At 34.3% G+C, this 15,939-nt stretch overlaps 1 pseudogene; it reads left to right on the top strand.

Moving 5' to 3' along the window:
* Positions 1-8,129, top strand: LOC142620041 (SART-1 family protein DOT2-like; annotated as a pseudogene).
* Positions 8,130-15,939: the final 7,810 nt, after the last annotated feature.

The following is a 15,939-nucleotide window of genomic DNA, read 5'->3' on the forward strand; positions in this document are numbered from 1 at the left end:
TCTGGCAAATACAAAACCAGCGTCCTGGTAGCTCTTTTTTCCTCCTCCTCTGTAATATATACAACTCCCCCTGTTTTCCATCTCCATCGTCATGCTCACTCATTTTCATCTCTAATAAAACCCCAACCCTCTTGGTATCTCTCCCTCTCTCTCTCTCTCTCACTCTCACTCTCACTCAGTCATGGTGAGTTTTCCCTTCTTAACTTTTTGCGTTCCAGTAATTTACTTCTTTAAATTTTTGCATGATTATTTCTATTTGAACCCATTTATTACTATCTTGTTCAATAAGTAATTTATTTCTGTTTAATTTTGAGTCCTTTGCAGTTAGGGTTTGAAGAGTATCTTGTTCTTGTTGTTTAGAACTAAATAAAACAAAGTATATGAATAAAAATGATATTTAGTTTTAATTTTTTTATTAATTGTTCACTGTATGTTTGATTTTGTACTCAAAAGCATAAATTTAATGCTATTGAGTTCATATTTTTGCTTGGCAATGCCTATAATGTTAAAAAAACAAAAAAATTATGTTATTCTGATTCTGGGTTTTTTTATTTTTTATTTTTTAAGTTGTGATGGACATGGAATGGTCTGAGTCGAAGGATGAATACTGGGAAGATAGGGATGTTGACTGTTCTCCAATGAGAGAACATTGGGATGAGTTGGAACAAAATGGGACTGATAAATTGAGTAAGCACTGGAGCAAGGATAGGAAGAAGAGTAGTTGAGGGGAAGATAAAGAACATAGGAGTAAAGACCGAGAATGGTTGAAGAGAGGTAGTGATGATGTTTTAAAGGAAAGGGAGAAAGAAAGCGGGAGCAGGGATAGGAGGAAAGAAGATAGAGATGAGAGAGAGAAGGATAGGAGTAAGGATAGTAAGGTGAAGGATAAAGAGTATGATCGGGAAAAATATAGAGAGAAAGAGCGTGATAGGGATAAAGATAGAAAAGATCGAGGGAAAGACTGTGAGAGGGAGAGGGAGAGAGATGTAGAGAAGGATAGTGATCGAGGACGGGACAAGGAGAGTGTAAAGGACAAGGAGAGTGTAAAGGACAAGAATAGGGATCGGGATAGAGATAAAGAAAGAGCAAAGGAAAGGGAAAAGGAAAGAGAAAAACATATGGATCGGAATAGGGAGAAGGAGCGGGAGGCAGATCAAGATTTAGAGAGCTTGAGAGATAGAGTGAGCAGGAAAACTCCCGAGGAATATGATTGGAGCAAGGATGATAATTCTAAGCTGGACTATGAAGATAGTAGGGATAGGGATGCTTCCAAGCAAGGGAGGTTATCTCATCATGCTGAGATTGAAGAAAATACCATTAGGTGGAGCACACTTGTCAGCGTCAGAACTGGAGGAGCGTATCTTGAAGTAAGTAAATCTTTATTTATGCCTTCTTTGTTGCATGTTGACATATTAAATCAAACAATTGGTGTTTGAAATTTTAACTCTTGCAATTCCTACCCTTTTTTCTTTTGATAACGTAGGGAACCTCTCTGACCCCATCGGCTAGAACTAGTTGTTGGGTTATCTAAGGGCATGCACTCTTGATGGGTTAAGCAATTCCTACCTTAATCCACGAAACCGTCTTGACCATATTTTCCTGCTATCCTGATTTTCAGTAGCTACTTTGTACTTGGCACTGTTTGTGTTGTTATTTAAGTTACTTGTCTTTCCAGAATTCCCTTGGATTTTGTGTCTAAACTAGCTGAATGATGATTAGTTTGTAAACTGATTTACATTTGCATTGTATTTATCTCTTTCCTAGGTTTTTTGCATTCTACGCTGGTGGTGAACTGAGAAAATCCATTTTGTGTTATGTGAATATGTTAACTTTTTTGCTCAGGAAGAGAGAAGAGAGATTGAACAAAAATTCTGAAGGTGTTTCTGAGGTTTTGTCATGGGTTGGTTGGAGTCGCAAGCTTGAGGAGAAAAGGAAGGCTGAAAAGGAAAAAGCATTGCAGCTCTCAAAAATTTTTGAAGAACAGGTTTTGTTTCAATAGTGTTTCTTTGTATTCTTTTTCACAATACTATTTATTTCGTGTGGGATCTTTTATTTATCTCATGGTGTAAATTTCTCAGGACAATGTAGGTCAAGGAGACAGTGAGGATGAGGAACCAAGCCAGGGTACTGCTCGTAAGGGTTCTTACTCCTTTTGATTTGTTTTATAAAATCAAATTGATGTTATGTCACATGATTTTGGGTCAGTCCATTCTGAAACATATTGAATTTTGAGTGCTCAGATCGGACTGATTCAAATACTGGACTCATTCAAGTTCTATGGAGGAGTCATGAAATTTCCTAGCTTGGGGACTCGCGTCTAGTGATTCTCTCCCTTCTTTTCTTAGCTCCCTTTCTCTTTTGTAATTATTCTGCTGATTGGTTTTCTTTTATGTTTTTTCTCTGTTTTCTTCTTATTGTATTTTCTGGGTTTGCTCTATGTTATTCATGCATAGAGCAGACTTTCGTATATATATCATTTTTATCAAAAATAAAAATTTCCTAATGAAATTTCCTGTGTGCGTGCGAGGACTGTAGTTAATTATTCTTTTGAGTTTGCACCTGTTCATAATTTATGCCCCACTAGTGTGTTCTTCTGGAACCTGATCTGTAAGCCAATGGTTTTGTGTGATGGATTCCTTCATCACTGATCAATGCTGATATGATTTTTATTTTGAATACTTTATAGATAATCTGGCAGGAGTTAAAGTTCTTTATGGCATTGACAAAGTAGTGGAAGGTGGCGCAGTTGTTTTAATGTTAAAAGATCAGAATATACTTGCAGATGGTGACATCAATGAAGGTAAACTATTTGGTGTTACTTTTCGTTTTTCAGGGCCCTCTAAGATGAGTTGACTCATGTATATAACAGGGGTTTTTGGTCTGGTGTGACAGAGATTGATATGCTTGAGAATGTTGAACTTGGAAAACAAAAGCAGCGAGATGAGGCTTACAAGGCTGCAAAGAAGAAAACGGGGATCTATGATGATAAGTAAGATGGAAACTTCTATAATTTGTTATTATCTCATAATTATACCATAAGTATATGAAAAAATGATTTGACATATCATGCATCCTGATGCTTTAGATTTAATGATGATCCCGGTGCAGAGAAGAAAATTCTGCCACAGTATGATGACCCCACTGCAGATGAGGTTTGATTTTTGGTTTTGTCCATTCACTGTATTTTAAATTTTAGTCTGACCAGTTGCTTTTCCTTTTTTATTCAGTTTATTACAAGGAATGTTGTGCATGGGGATTGATCATGGAACTTTGTACTTATTTATTCTTCTTTACAGGGGTTAGCTCTGGATGAAAGAGGACGTTTCTCCAGCGAAGCAGAGAAAAAACTCCAAGAGGTAATTCTTATTAAACCCGGAAGATAAAGGAGAAGATTGGTTGTGTTTGAAAATGAGGAACTCTTTGCATACTGCACAGTAATGGAATTATTTTTTTATTTTTTATTTTTTTTGTGACTTCCTATTTATGCAAGTTGTAGTCCCATTCTTCCTATTTTCTGTTCTGTTATTGTACTGAATCTGCAGTGTTAGGATTTCCCATGTATAATGAGTTTATGCTTCTTTTGGTTTTTAAATTCATTTTAATTACTTCACTAGTTTTTTTCCCCTTGCTTATGAAGGATTTTCCTCTCCTCATTGCCAGCTTCATAAAAGGTTAGGGGGCACTTCCACAAACAATCACTTTGAAGATCTAAATGCAATTGGGAAGATCACATCAGATTACTATACTCAAGAAGAAATGCTTCAATTTAAAAAGCCCAAGAAGAAATCTTTGAGGAAGAAAGAGAAGCTGGATTTGGATGCACTTGAAGCAGAAGCTCTCTCTTCAGGGCTGGGAGTTGGGGATCTTGGCTCTCGGAATGATGCAAGGAGACAAGCCATCAGAGAGGAGCAAGAAAGAGCTGAGGCTGAATTGAGAAACAATGCATTCCAGTCAGCTTATGCTAAAGCTGATGAGGCATCAAAATCATTGCGGATGGAACAAACTCTTCTCGTTAAATTGGAGGAAGATGAAAATCCTGTTTTTGCTGATGACAATGATGATCTTTATAAATCCTTAGAAAGAACAAGGAAATTAGCTCTTAAAAAGCAAGAGGAGGCGGCATCTGGTCCTCAAGCAGTTGCACTTCTTGCCACTACTGCCCGCAGCAGTCAAACTACAGAAGATCAAAACCCCACAACTGGAGAGTCGCAAGAAAACAGGGTTGTCTTTACAGAGATGGAGGAGTTTGTCTGGGGTCTCCAGCTTGATGAAGGTATTTTTCTTTTATGTTTGTTCACGTGTTTGAATAAAATTGAAACTTGAGCTGCCTTACTGCCTTCCTGCTTGAATTGAGATTTCTACATATGTAATTTTTTTGACTGCTTTACTGTCTGGCCATTCACCATCTTACAGTTTGTTGATATCCATCATTTTATCTGGTCAAAATTCAAGTTAAATCATGACCATTTTTCTTTGAAAGTTGTCCTGCTCTTGTTCCTATCAATTTCCTTTAGCTTCCATTGTACCCAAATCTTGATCTTTTTGTTCTTTTTGGCCCCTGAGCAATCTAATACATTTTTTCTTTTCCTAGTTTGCTAAGTTTTGGGCATATATAGCACAGTTGATATATTATATTATAATGTGAATTTGAACCAGCACCTTCTACACCACCTGGAAATGCCAGATCTTCTCCCAATTAAAATACTATTTCATGTCTTAGTGATGGCAAACGTGAGTGGCAGCCCTCTTTGAAGACCTATAAGAGGCGAGGGAAAGCTGATCCTAGTGCTGAAGCATTTATTTGGGATGTTTCAGATGATGGAGAGCTTTCTTGGGAGCTTGCTTAGTCATTCTAAAGTTGAATTGAGTCTCATTTTATGTTTTGAGTCATTTTCCTATTTGGTTGAGTAGTTATTAAGTCCATTGTTGTTTGTTATTGTTAATTTTAGTCATTCTAGGAAAGGATATAACAATAGCCTATATTAAGGCTTTATTGTAGTCAATAATATTCATAGAGGTTGATTCTAATAATATTCTAGTAGCTTATTTTAAGTTTTGAGGGTGTGATTGCCTTCTCCCTAAGTGTAATTACTTAGGAAGACCTAGGTGTGATTGTCTAATATTTTATTTATCTTGTTTTCTATTTTATCCCCTGATTCTGCCCCAAACAGCCATTAAGTTTTTTTTTTATAACCTAAAACCCTTCAGCGTCAATCCTTATCAAGAACCCTTCAATGGCTCATCAAGAAATCTATTGTAGTGCTGAATTCTTAAAGATCCTACATCACTTAGTTTGCTGCAGGTATTCTTCCAATGGTTGATGATAGAAATAACTTGTACTTTTGTGCTTTTGCAGAAGCCCGTAAGCGTGAAAATGAAGATGTTTTTATGCAAGAAGATGAAGAGCCAAAAGCTTTTGATGAAGAAATAAAAGATGAGACTGGTGGATGGACCAAAGTTAAAGATGTCAGTAAAGATGAGCACCCTGCTGACAAGGACAAGGAGGAGATAGTGCCAGATGAAACTACCCATGAAGTTGCTGTTGGAAAAGGGTTATCAGGTGCACTGAAGCTGCTTAAAGAGCGAGGAACACTTAAGGAAAGCATTGAATGGGGTGGAAGAAACATGGATAAGACAAAGAGCAAACTCGTGGGTATTGTTGGTGATGATGAATCAAAGGAGCCTTGTTCATCCTCTTTGATCGATTATAGATATGAGATTCGCATTGAGCAGACAGATGAGTTTGGGCGAATTGTAAGTGCTTCACTTAACCATCCAATCATTTCATATTTTTCTTTAGCTCAAATGGCCCCTCTCTCTCTCTCTCACACACGCACACACGCACACGCACACGCACACGCACACAGATGTCAGTTACATTACGATAACATTCTCTAGTATATGGTGTAACATGACATCTGGGGCAGATTGGATGTGGGGGTCCTCATATTCCACTTAAAGAGGGATTTTTCTTCTTTTATTTATAAAAAACCAAGGGATTTTTATTTTTATTTTTTATATTACTTTTTAAAGATGAACTCCAATGAGAAGAATAGATGTTTTCTTGTTTCTCCCCCCCCCCCCCCCGGTATACTCCCTGTGTACTTGGGGGGTTCTCTCTTTTTTATTTCAATAAAGCTTTATTACTTATCAAAAAAAAAAAGAGAGAAGAATAGATGTTTTCATAAGTAAATTATCAGAAAAGGAAAGTGAATTAAGGGTACAATCCTACTTATTAAAAAAAAAAAAAATAAGGGCACAATCATACTACACAGAAATTATACAGGAGAAACACCCCAAAACAAAGGCTAACTCTGTGATGTCCAATTATAGTGAGAACCTAAAAAAATGGAAACTTCAACTTCGTCAAGGAAGTCCACACCCCTCAAAATTCTTCATGTTCCTCTCGCTCCAAATGTACCATATGATACAAAAGGGAACTACTTTCCAAATTTCATCACTACAAGGTCTTCCAAATTGTCTCTTCCAACATGCTGACAAATGAACAACTGTTTTAAGTTTAACCCATAAAACCTCGGATAGATCAACCATCAATGACCCCAATTCTCTGGCTATGTCACTGTGAAGAAGTGGGTGATCTATTGTCTCTCCACTTGATTTAGTATTATTTGATGCTTTTTCAATCTATTTATTGTCAAAACCTTTATATGCTTGCTGTAGTAGAAGTAAAATGCGATTCTAGGTGTATGAATACCTTCTTAATCAAAGCTTACTTCTTAATCAAAGCTTTGAATTAGTGAAGCATGAGTAGTCTGTAGCTGTATGGTCTAAATAACATTTTTTAATTTTTAACCTCTGTTTACTTGGTTTATTTATTCTTTCTTTTTTGTGTGTATTTTATTACCAGGCAAACGAGTGATCCTAGAAGTGGTTTTGCAACTGTTGAGAAGGACTTCCCTGGGGGTTGACACCAATGCTTGGTGATAGAAAGATCAGTAACATCTTAATACTTTTTTGTGATATTATCCTTGATTTTATTATATCCATAAATAAAAAAGTATGTACCCAGCCTTCTAAGTTTCATATGTTAGTACAGTTTTAGTGGTCGTGGTTATAGTTTTCTTTAGTAAATGATTTCACGAGACTTGCTTCATGGGGAAAAAATAAAAATAAAAATCAAGAGATGCCCAGTGTACAACAGGAGAATGCTGCTAATAAGCCCTAGCTCTAGCTCAAATGGCACCTTCTTCCAATGTAAGAGCAAGCTGGAGGATTTGGTTGAGGTTTAACTTTTAAGATCTACTGGGTGTGGTTGTAACTTACCAACTAAAAAAAAGAAGGGAATACTTGGTTTTATGCCTTTTTCTTTGGGACAAAATTCTTAGTTTTCTAATATCAATTCTGACAACTTGTAGATTCATGAATATTACAAGCTAAAAATACCTCTTCACATTTCTAAAAGTTAGAGAATAGGTCACTAGAGGTATGCGTTTGCATCCTTTTCAACACTGCTGATTTTCCTATGGAAAAGAAAGAGGTTAAGAATCATGCGTTCTGCTCAATAGCATTCCATCTGAGGTTTATGCATCCTTAATTTTATTCTGTCTTTCCGTATTGCCTGCACTGATTACAAAGTACAATTTTCTGTCCATCTTCTAGGTTGAGCACTTCTTGGGGATAAAGCGTAAAGCTGAGCCAACAAATTCAGCACCAAAGAAGCCTAAACCTTGAAGGTATTTTTGGGTGGAATTTAGAAGCTGAGCTAGTGTTCTTATTCTAAAGAGGGTGCCTGTCATCAAATGACATGAGTTGGTTTCCTGCCACTATAAATGCGGCATCAGAGTGTGTTAGGCAAATAGCTGATCTGGTTTTGTGCTATAGACTGTAAATAAACCTTTTTTTTTTCTTATTACTGAAAAGAGCTATTGTTCACAGAAATTTTGCTCTTTGTTTATACTACACTTTACTTGAGCAGGGTTGCATTCTGTGTGTGTGTTAAACAACATGCTGAATCAACTGGATTTTACCGTCAAAAGCTCAAGTCAGATGTGAAAAATCCATATTATTGATTAATTCCTTGGCCTGAGCCCAAATTCTTCACACTTGAGACTTTGAGAGATACCTATAAGTGGGAATTTTTTTGTATATTAACATGAGCGCTGATAGTTGTATATGCTCGTGTCTCTTAGGAGATGCTCTCCATTTCTAATGACTTGGATATAGTTGCTAAATGATCTTGATTTTGAACTCAGCCCCGGACATGCTATGGGTACGGACTACGGAGTCTATGGACCACTTGGTTGTATAGCACAATGTTAGGTTCTAAGACTTTAGAAACTAAGGTATTAGAACTTCAATTTGTAATATGTTGGCAAACCATGATCAAAACATAGAGTTTAGGTTTAAGCTTACTCAAAGTGTGTTTAATTGTAAAATTGGAATCGAGTGATTGCAAAAAATATAGGACAAAATCTGCAAGGCTCGATCGATCAAAATTAGACTTGATCGATCGAAACACGTGTAGATTTATTTTTCTGCAAAAATTCCAATTTAGTCCAAGCCCGTTTGACGTGTAGGGTTTTATGTTTTACTTCAAGTATAGAAGGAAAAACCCTAGCTACGTTTTAGAGGTCTTTAGAGAGTTGTGTGTTGAATCTTTTGTGAGATCTAGATGTGTTTACCTTCATACATACACATAGAGTTATCAAGATCAAGATTCAGATTCGCGTCAAAAACTTGATCTCTTTAGTTGTTGCTTAAAGAATTTTAAAGAAGATTTGAAACCTTTGAGTGGAGTCTGAAAGTCACAAGTAGGAGAACTTGTGGTTGCAGCAGAGTAAGGAAAGAAGTAGTCTGTGGACTCGAAACTGTCACGTGGTCGTAGTAGTAAGTTTTCTACTCGAGGTAGTAATAGGATGTTAGTGGTCTAAGTTCTATTGTAAAAACTTCAATTCTTTCATAGTGGATCTGTTTTACCTTGAGGATAGTTAGGTTAAGTCCTTCTCAAGTTTTTTACCCGTTAGGTTTTCCTAGGTTATCATATTGTTGTGTTTTTTATATTTTTGCATTATTTACATGATATGATTTTATTGTGTTAACCTTGAATTGAATAATTTATTTAAGTAATCACTTGACTAAATAACTAGGTTAAACAACTTGTGTTAAAGGGTCTAAAAACGTATAAGTGGTATCAGAGCAGGTTAGCTCTTGTATTTTTAGATATTTTGATCTAAGAGTTGATCATTGACCCTTGTTGTCATGGAACACGGTCACTCTCTTGCAATCCCACCTCACTTTGATGGGAACAACTATGTCTACTGGAAAGTAAGGATGAAAGCATTCCTGAAATCTATTGATGAGAGAGTTGTGATCCCACCTCACTTTAGGCTCATTTAATAAACAAGCCGAGACCGAGCCCAAGCAAAATTTTTTTTTTACGAACAAGTTCGTGAGTTATTAGGCTTGATACAAAATAATTCAAGTATAGACTCATTTATAAGTTTATATGAATATATTTATTGCATATATATTAATAATGACATGGCCAACATGGGACTACTAATTTTCTTAATTTTTTCAATTTTTTCATTCCCTCTAAATTGACCAAGAACTGCTTTAGGCTACAATTAAGTTAAAAATAAATTAGTTAATTAAGTGGGCTACATATGATCCTTCCTATCAATCATTTAAAGTAAATTTATGAAAAATGTAAGTATTTTCTCATTCACAATAGTTACAAATAAGTATTTTTCTAGTTCTTCACCATTTAACATGAATGTAAAAATTGTATTTTGAATATTTGCTGAAGTTATAGACAATGAATGATGAATGAATGAATTTAATTATGTAACTTTTTAATAATAATAATAATAATAATAATAATAATCTATTCTATATATTACTAAAAGCTGAAGTGTAGAGTTTAATGTTGCAACTCACACACTATGCCATATCAGATGTCACGTCATTTTCTTTAAAAAAAATATAATTTTCCCTTCAATTTTAAAATGGTTTTTACAATTTTCAGCCCTATAAATCTCAACCTTATAAATGCAGCCCACTACTTATTTATTTACTTCCACTATCACCCTATAATAAATTTGTATAATTAATCTAGCCCACCTCTTATTTATTTAGTTCCACTATCAAGCCCAACCCAAAGCCTTTTCAGTTCAGCTTAAAGGAAAAAGAAATTAAAAATATAAAACGTTCAAGCCGGTTTGGAAGAAAGAAAAAAAGAAAAGAAAAGGGGAAGCGTTAACGTGAGCAAAGAGAGAGTTTGAAGATTGTAACGTAGAGGGAAGCTCAAAGGGAGGGGGAAAAAAAACGTTGAAGCCTTTAAGTATTGCGTGAGAAAACAGAGAGTTTGAAAGCTACTCACCTTCCTGTTCTACCGTTTCGCGGTAATGACTGCCTATCTAATTTCCTTCCTCCCTTTATTCCTTTCCACACGGTGTATAAATACTGACAGAACCTCCCTGCTTTGGTTGAGGTATCTCCACATCTCAATTATTTTTTTTGGGTGCAAAACTTTTATGCTCTATTTATATTAATATGAGACCCTTTTTTTTCGTTTGTTTGTGTTTGTGTTTATATTAGACAAGCATCCTTGGCATGCCATTGATATGTTTGTGAGATTGCCTGAATGTCGTTTCAAAAATAAAAGGATCTGTTTATATTGCTTAATAGTGCTAGGATCAAAGCAAATTTTTTTGGGTGTTTCAATTTTTGTAGTAAGTTTTCTGCATAATTTTACTGCATAACAGATCTAATGTACCTAAAATTTGAAGCATGGTGGTAGTTGAGCTTATCTATAATGGAAATCTTACATTGGGAGATATAATTGTCTCTAATGATGATAATAGGACATTTATAATTCTTATATCAGATATTAGCTACTTTGTCTGTTCTACTTGATACCTTCCTTGATTTTCACTTGAGTACCTTGGCCAACCCACAAAAGTAGTGGGGGAGAAGATAAATTTAAAGTCCAAAAAATAATAATAATAATAATAATAATAATAATAATAATAATAATCTGTATGACCAAATAAAGGAGAATTTCTCTTGGGTCTAAAGTTCAGCTAATACAAACTGCTTATTAAAATGTTGTGATTTTGTTTTGGGAGACTAATAACTGGCTGATTGTTTCCTTCTATCTTTAATTTCTTTCTTCATGGCATAGGTAGCTTGTGTGTGTGACATAACATTGAGCAGGGGCTCTTCAACACATGAAACATGTACCCGATTCTGGTCATTAGAATTTAGAACTCCTTGGTCGGCAATGAAGCATTTGCAACAACATTCAATGTCTTAATTTTGTTCCTCTTTTTTCTTGATTTTATTGCGGTCATTGGTTGGTTAAGACTGTCCAGTCACTATCTAATTCTGATGCTTAGTAATCTAAGTTGCTGCACTTGCTTAGTACCCCTTTGTGCTCAACTTGGACTTTTCCTATTAGGACTTTTGTCATTGATCCATGCCTCTTGGAGTGTAGTCTATGGATGTCATGCACCAAAGGACCACCTCTGCCGTCCTGCCTAACAAACAAGAGATGAACAAGAAGTTCCTAAAACCTTTGCATCCTTCTCTTACTTATTCTTGAATTAGGTTTAATATTCCGCAATTCAAATGAGGTTGGGTATTTTTATGTTGCATCATAGGCCTGCTTGTATCATTTCAGCCAATGACATAATTCTAGAATGGCAACACTTTCTGGTGAATGAGCAGTAACACAAACTTTAGCATTATGAGATTCTTATTCGGTTTTACTATGTGATTTACTATTGAAGAAGCATACGAACATAGACTTATTTTTATATAATGAAATCAAAGCGACTATTACTGCATAATCCTGTTTCAAAATTATCTCAGATTATTTTATATTTAAATGACTGCTCACATGGAGTGAGCTGAACCAGGAGTTGGTTACACATAAATTAGAAAGAACATGTACCAAATGTACTCAGCAATAATTTTGTCAGTAAACAGAGTGAGGTCCAAATTTAGTAGATCTTCCATCCTATTGATAGTACCGTTTTCAGACTTCACAACAAAAACTGGAAACTTAGTAGAGCTTTTAGATGACCATTTCTTATTCTGTTTCAACAATAGAGAACTCCCAATCGCACATATTCAACAAGGCTGCCAAAAGAGCCAAAGCACGGTGGGCCTGACCAAAAAGTGATAGGGAACTCAAGAGCCGTTGCTTGACCTCTATTGGTATGATGGTTTTTATTTACTGTATCGTTATGAAAAGTGAAATGATTATTGTAGTAATAAAAACAACCAGAATTACTTGTAGAACTTTGAAACCGTATGTTTAGGAGAAAACTTCAAAGCAGCAAGGGTCACATTCATATCCCAAGAGAGTGACACCAAATCCAATTTCCTGTATAGCTTAATAGCAAAAGTTGTAGGTCCATTTCAATGTTTATTGAAAAGATTTCTGTATAATATTATTATTGATATATATATGCGGCTTGGCCTTGGTGTTGGTGTGGGTGGGATTCTTCGTTCTTGCTTCCTTTCAAAATAATGCTTAGATCATGAACGTACACTGTAATGAAAATGACAGGTTTCCTACTTCTAATAATTTTCTTACATGTCCCCGTATTGTAATCCACAAATATGAAGTTCAACATAGTTGACTTTGGCCAATTATTTTATGACTCTATCCTAAGAATTGGCATCTACTGATTGAGAAAAAAAAATTGAAGAAAAAACTTTACAAAAAAAAAAAAAGGCCTTCTTTGCATCATCAGGTGCTCATATTTTGAAATTCTTTTGGAATTTCACAATTCAATGCAACATTAGGCTTGGAGATAAGAAAACAATAAGCAATAAGTGCTTCAAAAGCAATGACTAGGCTTATTACAATACAATCATAAACTTTTTGGAAACCCAACTCTGAAGGACAGAACAACATGCCTGAAAAGAATGGTTTGTAAGGTTGCTGGCATTAGAAAATTAATTGATGAAATCTCAAATAAAATGAATGCCTAGACAACTGATAAGTTTGCATCTCTATTTTTCATCATATGTGGATTCCATCAATTCCCATATTTGTTGGGTGCTTAGCATGTTTGACTGGATTGTAATGCTTGGACCATGTCCCAAAAGATATTTGCTTTTATGATAATGTATTTACAAAGACATTAAAGTAATTTTGTATATGTAAAAATATGTTGCACACCATTTTCCTACTTTGGTAGGTAGCTTTTTTGGAATGAATTATGGTTTATTGTTAACAGCTAATTGTATAGCCGCTTTAAGAAACTGTATGTTGGTTTTATTAACTAGAGTTGGGTTGTAACTTAATTTGTTGATTTGGTTCAAATTGGTTTGGTTAACGTGTGGGGAAGTTCTAGGTAGGGATAAGCCAAAAATAGTGTGGCAATCATGTAGTGCAAAATCAAGCTATATTGTAGCAGTTGAAGAAAATTTCCCAATACAACATTTATACTTGTAAAATTTCATCCGAACCATTGTCTCTTGTGACAAACTGTGATGCAAGAGCCACATCATCACTTTCCATAGTATCCCATATGCCTTTTAGGATATGATTTTGCAGATTCTATTTTGTAACACGCAATAAATAACCGAAGTACATCAGCCATGTGCCTCCTTGGTCCACAAGTGTCATAGATTGATCTAGAACTATTACCACTATGGAGGCAGAGGTAGGCAGACTATCTGGATAAAAAACAAATATGCAAGCGGTTAGAACTTGATACAGTTACACAGAGTTAGAACATATTACTTCTACTTTTCTGTAGTGTATTGCTTAATTGTTTAATGATTTGCTTTGCTCGAAAATTCCACTGTTGCCCGAACAGTTTGTGCAACCAAAGAAAATAACCAAAAAAAAAAATAGGACACTGTTGAATGAGTTGCTTTGCTGGGAAATTCCATTGTAAATAAAGCTGGAATGTTTCTTCAAGTATGTCTAACACTCAATTATAAATAATATGAAAAGGCTATGCTAAAATATTTTTATATTATCTTTTGGTATGCTTGAATAATTTTATATTATCTTTTGGTTGTGTAGGGTGTTCAGTTCAAAAGCTGGATTGTTTCTTCAAGTATTTGTAACTTTTCATTATAAATAAAATGAGAAGGCTATGCTAATGGATTGGAATGCGTCATAGTTGAGGGAGCCCCTAATTTAGCTTCTACCTTTACACCTTCATCTTCTGTACACACACACACACACAATATAAATATATATATATATATATATATATATATATATATATGCCAAAAAAAAAAAACAAATGAACATTGAACAGTCAAACATAATTTACAGGATTAAAGATTTATAGAGAAGGGTATATGAAAGGCTTCTATTCAAAAAAAAAAAAAAAACAAAACGATTAATTAAAAATAATTGCAAATAAATTCAACAATCACTCATCCATACAACAATCAAAACACTATAAATTACAAAACAAAACAACAAAAAAATGCACACCAAAAATAGCATAAAAATACACTCTCCACAATCACAAAAATGAGCATGCAACATGAATTACCAACAGATTTATTGCTCAAAATATTTTCCAATGTTGGAAGACAATCACCAAAATTTTTAGGCAACATCAAATCAGGTACACAAATTTAAATTCAAATCTTATGTTTGTTACTTTCTCATGAACTCCCCACTTCTCTCTACTAATCACAATCAATCACATCCAAATTGTGGCACAAAATATTGAAATCCTATGTTTTCTCTTTTTATTAAGTTTTTACTGTGAAGTAGTGCGCAATTCTATAGTCATTGTTATATTTCTAAAAAAAAAATTATAGCTTCACCAATCAAACATTGCAATTAAAAAAAAAAAAAAGTTTATACACTCCCTAGGGGTCGAACAAATACAAAATTTTTCTTTATGGCGTAGTTAGTGTGATGCGGATATATATATATATATATATATATATTTTTTTTTTCTTTTTCATTAAATTAATGTTGATCCATATATCCCGAGTTTCAATTTTCTCTTTTTATTAACTTTTTACCATGAAGTAGTGCGCAATTCTATAGTCATCATTTAATTTCTAAAACAAAAAAAAAAAATTATAGCTTCATCAATCAAATATTGCAATTAAAAAAAATGTTTATACACTCCTTAGGGGCCGAACAGATGTAGAGTTTTTCATAATCAGCGTGATGCGGATATATATATATATATATATATATATATATATATTTTTTTTTTTCTTTTTCATTACAATGTTGATCCATATATCCCAAGTTTCAAATTTCTCTTTTTATTAACTTTTTACTATAAAGTAGTGCACAATTCTATTGTCATTGTTAAATTTCTAAAAGAAAAAAAATTTATAGCTTCATCAATCAAATATTGCAATTAAAAAAAAATTGTTTATACACTCCCTAGGGGCCGAAGAGATGTAGAGTTTTTCTTTATGGCTATGGCCCTTCACATTAAACTTTCTTGCGTTAGACAGATGGTGTATTCCAAAGTCATGACATGAATAATGTTACATAATCAGCGTGATGCGGATATATATATATTCCCTTTTTCATTACAATGTTGATCCATATATCCCAAGTTTCAATTTCATTTTTTATTAACTTTTTACTATAAAGTAGTGCGCAATTCTATAGTCATTGTTATGTTATATTTCTAAAAGGAAAAAAAATTATAACTTCATTAGTCAAATATTGCAATTGTGATGATAATAATGTTCATCTATAATTCTTACTATATGATTATTGTCATGTTTTGTCACCGGCTGATTTTTTCTAACACATTAGTTTCTTAATATGTGTTTTCGTTTTTAAAAACAGTTGCAAGCGATTCAATCGGCTAACCAAAAGGAAAAAAGTTCTTCACCACATCAATCTAACTGGACTACTCCAAAATCCCTTATTCCTGAGAAGCGATGAAGAAAAACTCATTCATCAATGCTTTAGGGCTAGAAACAAACAAGCACTATTTTGGGTCGGAGCTCACA

The sequence above is a fragment of the Castanea sativa genome, chromosome 12, assembly GCF_040712315.1.
Source record: "Castanea sativa cultivar Marrone di Chiusa Pesio chromosome 12, ASM4071231v1".
NCBI classification, from domain to species: Eukaryota; Viridiplantae; Streptophyta; class Magnoliopsida; order Fagales; family Fagaceae; genus Castanea; species Castanea sativa.